The 13686-nt window shown below is 36.5% G+C and overlaps 1 protein-coding gene across 1 annotated transcript in view; it reads right to left on the bottom strand.

Moving 5' to 3' along the window:
- HDAC9 (histone deacetylase 9) overlaps positions 1–13686 on the bottom strand; it is a 918445-nt gene that overhangs the window by 6058 nt on the left and 898701 nt on the right. The window lies entirely within an intron of this gene.

Consider the following 13686-nt stretch of genomic DNA (forward strand, 5'->3'; position numbering starts at 1 on the left):
ATCCATTTGTCCTGAAGTATAGATCAAGTCCAATGTTTTCTGATAGATTTTCTGTCTGGAAGATGTATCCATTGCAGAAAGTGGGACATTGAAGTCTCCTACTATTATTGTATTGCTGTGTATTACTCCCTTCAGATCTGTTAGTATTTGCTTAATATATTTAGGTGTTATGATGTTGGATGCATATATAATTGTTGTATTCTCTTGATAAGCTGATCTCTTTATCACTATATAATGACCTTGTTACAGTTTTAAACTCAAAGTCTATTTTTTCTGATATAACTACTCCTGCTCTATTTTAGTTTCCATTTGCATGGAATAACTTTTTCCATCCTTTTACTTTGAGCATATGTGTGTCCCTAAAACTAAAGTGACCTTTTGTAGGCAGCATATAGATGGGTCTTGTTTGTTTGTTTAAATCCATTTAGCCACCTATGTCTCTTTCATGTCATTTATTTTCATCCTTTCTTTTCAGCTTACAGAACTCCTTTCAGCATTTTCTGTAAGGCAGGTGTTGTGGTGGTGAACTAACTCACCTTCTGTTTGCTTGGGAAAATTTTTATCTCGACTTCATTTCTGAAGGACAACTTTGCTAAGTAAACTATTCTGGTTGGCAGGTTTTTAATTTCAGCATTTGAATATATCATCGTACTCTCCTGGCTTGCAAGATTTTTGCTGAGAAATCCACTGATGGTTATGAGAGAGGTTTAATTTTTTTTTCTCCTGATACTTTTAAATTTCTCTCTTTGTCTTTGATTTAGACAGTTTTATTATTATTTTATTAAGATCACATTGGATTGGAATTTGGGACTGAACTATTAGCTTCATAAACTAGGATATCTAAATCTTTCCTCAGGTTTGGGAAGTTCAGCCACTATTACTTTAAATAATTTTCTGTCACCTTCTCCTCCTGGGACTCCAGTAATTCACAGATTGTCTTAATGATGTCCCATAAGTCCCTCTTACTGATGTCCCATAAATCCCTCATGGTTTCTTCATTCCTTTTAATTCATTTTTTACTTTTTGCTCCTCTGAATAATTTCAAATTATCTGTCTTTGACTTCATTGATTCTTTTTTCTGTTTGAGTCAGTCTGATGTTGAGCTCTGTACTTTATTCTTTAGTTCATTTATTGTATTCTTTAGCTCCAAACTTTGACTATTTACTGTTTTCTGTCTCTTTGTTGAGCTTCTCATTTTGTTCTTTTATTGTTTTCCTGATTTTTGTTGAATTGTTTCTCTTGTAACTCTCTGAGCACCTTTAAAACAATTATTTCTAATTCTTTTTCAGGCAATTCATGTATCCCCATTTCCTTGGTTCAGTTACTAGAAGTTTACTCTGTTACTTTGGTCGTGTCAGGTTTCTCTGATTCTTCATGATCCCTGTGGCTCTGTGTCTGGGGCAGGAAGGCATGATATTTGGCTGGCTCAGGCATCTCAGGTCCACAACACTAACAACTGTCTAATCTTTGGTGAGCACTATGATGGCAGGGCGAGTGGGGAGGTGCTGGAGTGACTGCAAGGGATTTTGGAGTCCTCAGTATCTTCTTCAAATACAGCACCAGTACCAGGACAGGTCACTGTGGTGGCTGGAGCTGGCACTGCACACACTTGGCTGCAAGAGCGCTGGGTCTTGGCATATACTCCTGTGAAGGCAAGCCTTCCCAAGGGTGCACAGCAGTGGAAGCGAGTGTTGGGACTCAGGCTGGTGGGGTGCAGGACATAGCTGGAGGGACTAGATGCAGTTGAGCCCAATGGTGCAGGTTAGTGACAGAAGTCAGGGCTAGATGTAGGCCTCGATTTTTGGAGTATGCTCCTGTGGCCAAAGGGTCTCACCACAGGTATGGGCATGGCGTTTAGGCTAGTGATGGTGAGTTGGCCAGTGGTGTGCAGGTGCACAGTTGGAGGGACTAGCTGCATGTGGGCTCAGCAGATCAGGCCAGTGACAGAAGAGAGGGCTGAATCCTGTCCCCTGGCAGTTGTGGGGGCCTTGACTGTCAGCATGGACTCCCATGGCTGCAGAGTCTTACCATGTGTGTATACATGGCAGTGGAGGCTAGTGATGGGAGTCAGGCCAGCATGTGCAGATGCATAGCAGAAAGGGCTAGCCCTGAGTGTGTGCATGGTGGTGGGTCAGTGGCAGGGTCAAGGTTGGTGTCTTGCACTGGCATAGCCACAGATGCTGGAGTTGGCTGCTGATATAAATCCCAGGCTCCAGAGGCATGGGTGGCAGAGGGAGGAAATGGGGAAAAACTTGGGCAACTGGTGAGCATGATGAAAACCTGTGGGGTAAAATCCTCAGTGGTAAAATCTGCAGGGGGTCTGAAGCAGCTGTTCTGGACATTGGCTTTTCTTCATCAGTGAAAGCTGCTGGGGTCCTTGCAGAGCATGTCCTTGGAAACCATGATCACTCCCATTGCATATCTGATACTGGTAGCCCCCACCCTTCTTCCTTGTTCCTAGCCATCTATGTATATCTCAGCTTTGCCAGTTCTCTGGGTGGGGTGAAACTGAAGTGGGTTTTTCCTGCAGTGTCTCAAAAGGCTGGGGATGCTGGTCACTCAAGCTGTTCTTCCCTTCCCAGCAAGGGGAACTCTTTCTAGCTTAGGCCCTCTTGATGCTGAGTAGTATCAGCCTGGAGGATGGGATGACTCAGGCAAAACAAAGCTGTTCTTCTTTCCCTTTTTGGGTGGTTATTCTGTTGTTTTGTTCCACTCTGTTGCTAAAGTTTCTTGAGTGGACTGCTGAGCTCTCCCAGAGCTGTTTTTTTTTTTTTCATGGATAGATGTCCAATTACTGATCTTTGTTGGGGGACTAAAGCTCAGGTCTCTGCTCTCCCATCTTAGTGACATCACTCCCCCAACCTGCATTTTCCTATTTCTAACCCAAAGCAACAGCAAGATTATCTTTTCCCCCACACCCAGGACTCAGCTGTGGCTGGAATTTCAGAGACAATAGTGCGTAGAGAAAATGTCCCAGGGGTCACATATGTAAGTAATACATATCTACACTTGGTGGAAGATCTGTGCATTTTCCAGATGTATACATGTCCAGTCTGGGCTCTGAGGACATGAGCAGGGTATCTACTGTGCAACCCACACTTACTGGCAAAAACGGATCCTCTTCTGTTGAAACATGGGGACCTTCAGGTACAATATAAAACTTCTCATCAGATGCTTCTCTTCCCTTTTCTCCCTTCAAAATCATTTCATACTGATCACTTTTTTGTAAATAGTCCACTTACTAATCTCCACCTTCTACTGAATCAAATACACATCCACATAACTGACAAATTCTCTCGGTGTCTTGCTGCATAGAAATATTGTTAGTAGCACAGCAGGATGAAGAATCTCCCGGATTTCAAGGTAGATTCTCTGTGTTTAAGTCCGAGCTCTGCCACTTTCTAAAACTTAACTTTGAGCAAGTCAACACTTGTAGATTCTCAATTTTCTCTTTAAAATTGAAGTAGTCCCTGACCTGCCCTCAGGCTTAACTGAATGAGGTAATTTAAGAGAACATGCTTTATATACTGTAAAGTATTGAACAACTATAGAAGAATTGTATTATTTATACCTGCCATTGTGATGATTAATCTTATTATAGCTTTCAGTGGAGGTGGTACTGTATTTACTTAATTCCTATCCCTAGGTAATTGTTTTATATGTCTACATATTTCTTTAAAAAGATCATTTTTTTAAAGAAATCATTTTCATGAAACACTTAGAAAGTCAACTGGTGAGGAATGACCTTTTAATGGTTGTTTCGGTGAAAGACTGAGAAGCAACGCTCTGGAAATGTGGGGGCTTCCCACTTCCATCATCTATGTGCACACACCAAGTATAACTTGATTAACAAAAACACAGTTGTGGAAAGAGATGGGGAAAGGGAAGAGATGCAATTTTTGCATTTTTGAATTTAATTTCATTTGTAATTAGGTAAGATGGAGACACAGTAAGGTCAGGAATACATATAAAAATAAAACCTCCAAAGATAAATTTTAGTTCAATGGTTTAGCTAATTGAAAGACATAAACTTCTATTAGAGCAAGCCAATTTCACAGTGAACACTGATCATTTTCTGTCAATAAAGAGCAAAGATTACAACACATATTTAAGAGAAGGACCTGTTCAGTCCAGCAATCACAGGTTAAGAAAACTTACAAAAATATAAAGCAGAAAGTAAAGAATTTAACTTGAGAAAATATATAGCATAAAATTAAATTCTTGTATTTTCCTTAAATTCTTATATAATTCCTTAAATGTATTTCATTTCTTATGATTTTTGAAACAGTATTTCTTTATTTATATTAATAATGTTATTTAGTAAGGCATATTTTCTCTTGTTTTATTGATTTAATTTAATATCTTTAATATCTTACTTTCTCTTCCTCCTGCAAGGCAAGCAATCTAATGTTAGGTACATTATTTTGTTGGTAAGGTGTTCTTCAAAGCTTTATATTATTGTTTTGTGGGCATATATTTTTATTTTATGTAAATTTTATTTTTATATACATATATAATTTCTGTTGCTTAATTTTCTCACTCAGTACTGTATTTATTAAATACTTCAATGCAGTTATGTTTATCTAGTCTGTAGCTGCTAAGAACCACATGGCATGTCCATGGTATACATCTGCCACATTTTAACTACTCATTCTCTCAATAATGGACCCCAGGTTTGACTCCCTCTGTCTACCCACCATGAATAAAGATATAGTGAACTTCCTAGTACATGTACTTTAATGACCCCTGATGAGAAAGTCTTCAGTATATACCACAGGAGCAGGATTACTAGGTCATATGTTTTGTGTATAGTAAATGGTACTAAATTGCTTTCCAGAATGGCTGTCATGGTTTACCTTCCCATAGCCTCCAAAGTTCCACATCTCTACCAGTTCTGACATTCCCCACGTTACTGAATTTTTCACTGACTCAAACAATAATAGACTGTCTGTTATACACCCTGGCTCTCTTCTAGGTATTAGAAGTATAGAGGAGACATAGAAAATATAACAGGGGTATCCGATCTAATTTTGGGGTTGATGGTCAGTGAACATTCTCCAAGAAGAGGAAGTGATATTTGATCTGAGATCTAAAGGATAAGTGGAAGAAAATGGAGAGGCCAGCATAGGGTCAGTGGGAGGAAAAGGAAGGTAAGTATTCAAAACAGAGGGGAGGGTATGTGCCAAGAGGCATGATGTGAACATGAATATGGGTCTTTGGAAAAAATGTTAAAACCACAGTAAGATACCATTACATACCCACTAGAAAGGCTAAAATTTTGAAGACTGATTTTACAAAGTGTAGGTAAGGATATGAAGCAACTGAAATAGTCATTCATTGCTGGTGGGAATGAAAGATGGCATAATCATTTTGGAAAGCAGTTTGGAAGTTTCTTACAAAGTAAAACACATGGCTTCCCTGTAGCTTGGTGATTTCACTCCTAGGTATATATCAAACAAAATTGAGTGCTTGTGTTCACAAAATAAAAACCTGTACAAAAATTTCATAGAGACTTAGGTTCCTCAAAAAATTAAAAATATAATTACCATATCATCCAGCAATTCCAGTTCTGGGTATATATCCAAAAGAATTGAAAACAGGATCTTGAAGAGATAATTGCGCACTCATATTCACTGAAGAATTATTCGCAGTATCCAAGAGGTGGAGGCAACCTAAATGTCCATTAATAGATGAATGATAAAGAAAATGTGGCATATACCTACAATGGAATATTATTCAGGTCTAAAAAGGATGGAATCTTGTCATATGCTACATTATGGATGAACTTTGAGGACATTATGCTTAAGTGAGGTAAGTCAGTCACAAAAGGGCAAATACTTCATAATTCTACTAGTATAAGGTATCTAAAGCAGTAAAATTCTTAGAAGCAGAAAGTAGAATAGTGGTTGCCAGAAGCTGGGGGAATGGGGAAAAGATAAATTGTTGTTTAATAGGTATAGAGCTTTAGTTTTGCAAGATGAAAAAGTTCTAGAGATATGTTGCACAATAATGGGCATATAGTTAACATCACTGGTCTGTACACTTAAAAATGGTTCAGATGGCAAATGTTATGTTACATGCTTTTTATCACAATAATAAGAAATTTTCATAGCAGCTTTATTCATAATAGCCCTAAATGGCAGAGGATCTGAAAAGATATTTTTCATAAATAAGACATATAGATGATTGACAGGACATGAAAAGGTGTTTACATCACTAATCACATCAGGGAAATGAAAATCAAAACCACAATAAGATACCATCTCATACATGTTTGAATGGGTATTATCAAAAAGACAAGAAATAACAAGTGACAGCAAGGACGAGGAGTAAAGAAAACCCTTGTGCACTGTTGGTGTGTTGTAAATTGTTGCAGCCACTAGGAAAAACAGTATGAAGTTTCCTTAAAAAATTAGAAATAGAACTACCATATGATCCAGCAATTCCACTTCTGGGTATTTATCCAAGGACATGACAATACTAACTCAAAAGGATGGGTTAGTCTGGTGATGGGTATTAAAGAGGGCATGTTCTGCATGGAGCACTGGGTGTTATGCACAAACAATGAATCATGGAACACTTCATCTAAAACTAATGATGTAATGTATGGTGATTAACATAACAATAAAAAGACATGCATTTTCATACTCACTGCAAATGACTCAAAATAGCCAAGACACAAAAGCAGCCCAAGTCTCTATTAGTGGATGAATGGATAAAGAAAATGTGATACAATGGAGTATTATTCAGCAACACAAAAAAAGAGAGAATCAGGGCACCTGAGTGGCTCAGCTGGTTAAGCGTCTGACTCTTGATTTCAGCTCAGGTCATGATCTCATGCATCGTAAGACTGAGGCCCACATGGGACTCCACCCTGAGCATGGAGTCTGCTTAAGATTCTCTCTCTCAACCTCCCTTTGCCCCTCCTCCCCTGCCCCCCCAAAATGCCCTCCCTCTCGAAAGAAAGAAAGAAAGAAAGAAAGAAAAGAAAAAGAAAAACATAGTAAAAGAAGAAAATCTTCCCATTTGTGACAACTTGGATGGACCTTGAGGGCATTATGTTAGGTGAAATAAGTCAGATGGAGAAAGACAAATGCTATGTGATCTCATTTGTTGGTGGAATCTAAAAAAAACCCGTGAACTTGCAGAGAAAAGATTGGTAGTTGCCAGAGGTGAGGGTAGGGGTAAGAGGTAGGCAAAATGGGTAAAAGTAGTCAAAAGGTACAAACTTCCAGTTACAAAATAAATAAGTTCTGGAGATGTAATATACAGCATAGTGACAATAATCCTGTGGTTTTTTGTTTGAAAGTTGTTAAGAGAATACATCTTAAAAGTTCTCATGACAAGAAAAAAAATTATAACTGTGTGCTGATTGATGTTAAATAGAATTATTGTGATTATTTCATAATATATACATATATCAAATCATTATGTTTTACACCTGAAAGTAAAACAATGTTACCTATCAATTATGTCTTGATAAAAATTGCTAGCAAAATTAATAGCCCTAAGTGGGATACAAGCTAAACACTGATCCACAGGTATATGGATAAACAAATTAGGGTGTGTTTATACACTGGGATAATGCACAATAATAAAAATGAACAAACTACTGATAGGATGGATCTCAAAAACATTATGCTTAAAGTGGAGTAAAAGAAGACAGGTAAAAAGCTGTATGAACTACTGATTCCCTTTAAATGAAATTTAAAGTTTGGCAGAACTAATCTACAGTGTTAAAACCTAAAAAAAAATTACCTCTGGAGGAAATAGCATTGACTAAGAGGCAAAGGAAATTTTCTGGGTAAGGGAAATGTTCTTGATCTTGTTCTGGGTGACATTCATTTGAATATGGAATAGGTAAAAAATCTTTTGATTTGTGCACACTATTATATGTAAGGTATACCCCAATTTGAAAAAAAGAAATGAAACAGGTTCATTGTTGGAACACAAATCAGAAAACAAAGAGGAAAGATGTCAGATATGAGGTACAAAATTAAGGGAAGGGTCTGATCCTGGAGGGCTTATGGGTCCTGTTAAGAATGATGATCTTTCTGCTAATGGAAATGGAAAGGCATTGAAGGTTTTCAAGCAGAGGCATGACAGGATTTGCTGTCCAGTTGTTTTTTGTTTTGTTTTGTTTTTAAAAGCTCCCTGATTGCCTGTGTAGAAAATGGATTGGAAAGGAGGCAAAAGTGGATATGGGAACTAGTAAGAAAACTACTACTGTAAGAGTTTGGTTAAGCAATGAATGTACTTTGGACCTGTTGTCAGTAGAAGTTTAAAAAAATAAATGGTTTGCTCAAGCTATTGTCTCTACATCAGATACCTTTCTTCTTATTTACTAGGGTGAAAACCTATATATTTTTCCACCCTGGCTCGGTTGTCCTACTCTGTGATTTGTTCTGCATTTCTAGGCCCGTGTTAGGTCTTCTTTTATTCTACAGCTCAATATAGCAAATTACTTGTAACTTACTATAGTTGGTTGTTCATGTCTAATCCTGTGGTAGGAAGAATAATAGCCCCCAATGATGTCTAGGTTCTAATCCCTGGAAGCTGTGAATATGTTACCTTGCATGGCAAAACTGACTTTGTAGATGTGATTAAAGTTCAGTACCTTGAGATGAAGAAATTATCCTAAATTATCCTAGTAGAACTAATCTAATCACAAGTCTTTAAAAGCAGGGAATCTTTCCCAGCTTGTAAGCCAGCTTGCCCAGCTTTCTTCTTTCAGAGAGATATGTGATAAGTGAAGAAAGGTCAGCAGGATGTAAAGTTTCTGGCTTTGAAGATAGAGGAAGGGGGTCATGAGCCAAGGAATGCAGGTAGCCTCTAGAAGGTGGAAAAGACAAGGATGCAGATTCTCCCCTAGAGCCTCCAGGAAAGGACCCAAGCCCTGCCAACCTCTTGATTTTAGCCCAGAGAGACCTGTGCCAGCCTTCGGATCTTTCTGTCATTTTAAGTCATTAAATTTATAGTAATTTTTAAAGATAGAAGTAGAAAACTAATATAATCCCCAAGTATATGAACATTTTGAGGACTATGAGGAAGCTTTGTGACCCTGCCTCTCAACACTTTGGCCCATACAGAATAATCAGAAAGTGTTTAAAGAATGAATGGACTGGATATTCTCCTTCCTCATTCTGCAGGCTGGAGGAAAATCCTGTAATCTGTCAGCATCACTGCCAAGTTTTTCTCCCTCCCTATATACAATTCCTTTCTCCATTCAGACAGACACTTTGCCCCCCCTCCTTTATTATGTTTATTTAGTCAATCCATATTTGTGATATGAGTACTATGGATTCTACTTATCTGAAAATTGACATTGTCAATGAGTACTATAAAAGAAAATATAAAATACACATTTTGAAAACTCTTATAAAATATAACAACACTGATTCTCTCAGAAAACATAGTAAATCCAGAGAGACAAGAATTGCTCAGGTATCATTATAAAATGTTACATAACCATTTTAACGATATTTTGTCTTGTCTTTGGATTCATTCATTCATTCATTCATTCATTATTTATTACCTACAATGTATTAGGCATTGTGAAAGTCTTGAGTTAAGCCAGCTAATTGCAGATTAATTAACTCAATTTATTGCTTAGAGATTATTTGTCAATCTCTTGTTTTTAATGACCATACTATTGATTTAACCTATGAAAGGTTAGATGCCTAGGTACAGCCTCTATATTCTAATATAGATCACTGGATGATAAGCTATGTATTAAAGGAGAAAAAAAATGGTGGAAGAAGAAAAATGACGGAAAAAATAATAAAACCAACATTTATTGAGTACTTACTATGTATCAGGTGTTGTGTTAAGACATACTATTTTATTTCATCCTCAAAACCCTATGAAATTTTCCCTTCATTTTAAAGACAAGGAAAATAAAGCCCAGGGAGATAAATAATTTGCCCGTGATCACACAATTCTTAAATTGAAGATGGGATTTGAACCTTTGCAAGCTGATTCTAGAGTCACACTCTATTCTTCCTTTGTAGTGGGAAGAAGACAAGAGTGAAGGAGTAGAGATGGATGAAGATGAGATGATGGGAAGCAAAAGTTATCATGCATCTTATTTTACTCACAGTTCTATTCAAATATGTTTCTTTTTCCTTATAAAACACTTCTTTAAAGAATTCAGAATGGAACCCTGAATATAGAAATGGGCACTGGATTGAATCCCTATCATACTAAGTTAGACTTCACACAGGCCCCATGACCACAAGATAGGCACTGAAAAGACATAAAAAGATGGTCCCAGAAGGAGGAGGAAAAAGAAGAAAAGAAGGGTCAGATTATCCTTCCTTTTATCAGGAGCTTCCAAATCTTAGCCCACTTAGCCCACTTTTCAACTAAGACTTTATAGACACTGGATGAAAATTAAGAATAAAGTTTATATTGGAATATTTGCCTGGTGAGATAAACAAGTGCTCAAAATAAAGGTATCATAGAGAAAAATCAGAAACCTGCATAATTTGTACAATATTTAGCTTTTAGAAGCCTTGGAGACACAATCCTAAAGAATGGAAAACAAAGTTGTATTTCTAGGTATACTAGACATGAATGTGTATTTAATAGTGGTCTATATTTCTATATAAATTTTCAGATACAGAAAAATATAGTTATTAATGTCCTTGGCACGAGTGATAGGCCATTCAAAGCTAAGGGAGATGATACCTGGGGTTTTCCAGCACATCGTAATACTTTTTTTATACTCATGAATAAGACAGTTACTCAAAAAGAAAAAACCCAGCTAGACTTGGAATCATATATTTTCTCATCCTTTTGTATTATATAATGATTTGAAACCATCTCATTCATGAGAAAAGTTGCCAAAAATTGAAGATGAAATGATTAAATAAACAACCAGATTGGATTGTACTAAGAAAATCTAACATGATTCACACTATAATCAATAGGTCAAACTGACATTTGAAAAATGTAACTTTCAGTTTTTGTTTTGGTTTAAAAAAAGGAGAGAGATAAAGAGACAGTCAGGATTTCTAGAGTGTAAATGTGTTCCCAATAACATAATAGTTGATCATCCTGAAGTTTTGATTGCCAGAGAGAGCTTTTTCTTGATTTTTCAGCAGAGCCTGAACTAGGATCCAAGAATAAACCTAAATATTGCACTGACCTTTTCAAAGTAGAAGCATTTGAAACAGATACCCAACCAATGCAAGCTATAATCTTTTAAAGGTGCAGTCTCCTACCAAACAAGAAGAAACCCAAAATCACAATTCTCTCTTCTAAATGATATGCTATGTGACCAGGTCTACCTATTTAAGTATTCTTTGAACATATAACTGGGCCCCATTTAATTTTTTTGTCTTTTTTTCTGATCCTCTAATTTTTTCTCTCTTGCTCAAGTCCTTTGCCACCTGATGATTATGTTTTGAAAACTATTTCAATTAATCATCCCCAAAATGCATCCCCACATATCAGCCTTTTTCAAACAATTTACTCTTCATGGTCCATCAATAAGTTGTAAAAACGAAATGACTGTTTTCACTGTGCTGTCATCTCCCTCTTGCCCCCCCATCCAAGAAAAATGAACAAAAAATACTTACAATGGTTCTTAGCCAGGAGCATTTTATCCCTTATTCACTAGTGGTAAATGAGTCAGATATGAGTTGGCCAGGAAAAGAGCTGCTTTACCCAAAATCCTAGTACAAAATGAGTCATCTCACTCCAAACACCAATATATCCTCCAAAATAATTGGCAAGAATTTCCTATAAAAAGAATCTGCCTTCACTCTTTTCCATCCATTTAGTTTTCTGATTTTTCTAATTTTTAAATTTCCTGTGTACTTATAATATTACATTCATAACAAAGGCCTAAGAACATTTCCACCTCTTTATCTCATTCTGAAAGTCTTTCCTATATTGAGTAGGGGGACAGTTCTAATAGCATGCCCCCGGAAAGAATAATGTTTTGTGGCTTTCAAGGGTTCTCTGTCTCTGACTCTCTCTGATGAAATTCATGCATGGTTCAATAGAAATGCAAAAGTCAATTCTAGAAGCATTTTTCTTTTCCTCTGCTGAAAAAGTAAGTGCAAAGCCATAGAATATATTTCAAGCAAAACCATTTTTCTTTCCATAAGCAAAATCAGTCAAAATAGATACAATGTGTCTAATACTGATAAACAAACATGAATCCAGGTCACAAGCGTCAACTCTGTTTCCCTATACATCAGAACATTCCCATTCCCATTCTCTCTCTGCCATCAGGGGAAGCTTAAAAATCACAGTGAACTAAAAATAAATAAATAAATAAATAAATAAATAAATAAATAAATAAATAAATCGCTGTGAACTGAAGCCAGGGTTAAGTCCCTGTAGATTATCAGAAGTCAAACACACCATTTACCTGAGGATAAGCAAGCATGCTTATAGAGCCAATTCCTGCCAAAGTGCTGAGATTTTTATATTACTTGGGGCCTATAACATAACTTATTATTCTTAATTATTCTAAGCAAAATTATTTACAATTCATTTCACCCAGGTTGGAATTTAGCTTCATTTCTCTCTATTAAATGAATTCTAAAGAATAGATATACTCCTTTTATATCCAGCACTAACAGATGTTAGTTTCCTCAGTTTTATAGCCCTCAGATGACAACTAACTGCATTTGGCCTTGGGAATAATTGCAACACCTTTGGATTATGAACTTGGTTTGGTTCTTAGCTGGGAACGGCAGGGGGTTAGTTCATATTATCAAAGAAGTAAAATAAGTTTTTCTTTATGTTCCAGATGCCATATGAAGATGTCTTCTAATACAATATTGTACAACTATTTTTTTCTATAGGTAATCTGGTCTTTAAGTACTTATAGTAAGAAAAAATACTTGCTTAAAAATGAAATCTCTTATTCAATACATCTCCTGCTCTTGACCAAAGCAAGATGTTAAATCCATTAAACTCTGAATATCCAGTAAAAGCAAGAAAGCTAAAACTGTTCAAATTTGTGCATTTTGGGGAAAATTGCCAACTAGGTACTAGGTAGCAGGATCTGTGTAATTAATGGTGATGTTATTGACGGAGGGAATATGATTTCCTTCTCATAAGCAATTTAAAACTGCAAGCTGGCACAGCTTTAGTAAAGCCTCACCTGATTCATTTTTAAATTGAGGAAATGTGACTTTGAAGCCAGCCACAGAAAGCACCAGTGTTAATACATGTGTACATTTGTGATGGCTTTGATTGTAGCAGACTTAAAAAAAACATCCTGAATGTAGCATTATCTGTATGATAGGATGATGAACACCAAAATGCACAAACCGACAAACATTTCTTAAACAAGCAAACCCAATCTTAGATTAACCTTATTTTTCTTTTCCTGACTGCTATATTCATATGAAGACTAATTGCAATCATCTTCTTATCATAAAGTGGAATAAAATCAGACTCAAGAGTCCACACATTCCTTTATACACACTCTTTTCTCCTTTGGAGGCAACTTCTATCTTTATCTAGTCCTTGTACCATAAGGGCAGTCACAGAAGGAGCTTGTATGTACTTAGGTTATCCAACTGACTAGTAATATGTCCAGCTTCCCCTCTCCTTTTTTCACTTTGTTATATCAGTAATTTTAAAATGATGATAGAAGGAAAAAGAATACCTGGAGAAACAGAGATAACTAAGGAAAGAAGTAAAACACACAAGTAGCTCTTT

The sequence above is a fragment of the Mirounga angustirostris genome, unplaced genomic scaffold (genome assembly GCF_029215605.1).
Source record: "Mirounga angustirostris isolate CCGP_5_RB_7025 unplaced genomic scaffold, mMirAng1.0.hap1 SCAF_12, whole genome shotgun sequence".
Lineage (NCBI taxonomy): Eukaryota > Metazoa > Chordata > Mammalia > Carnivora > Phocidae > Mirounga > Mirounga angustirostris.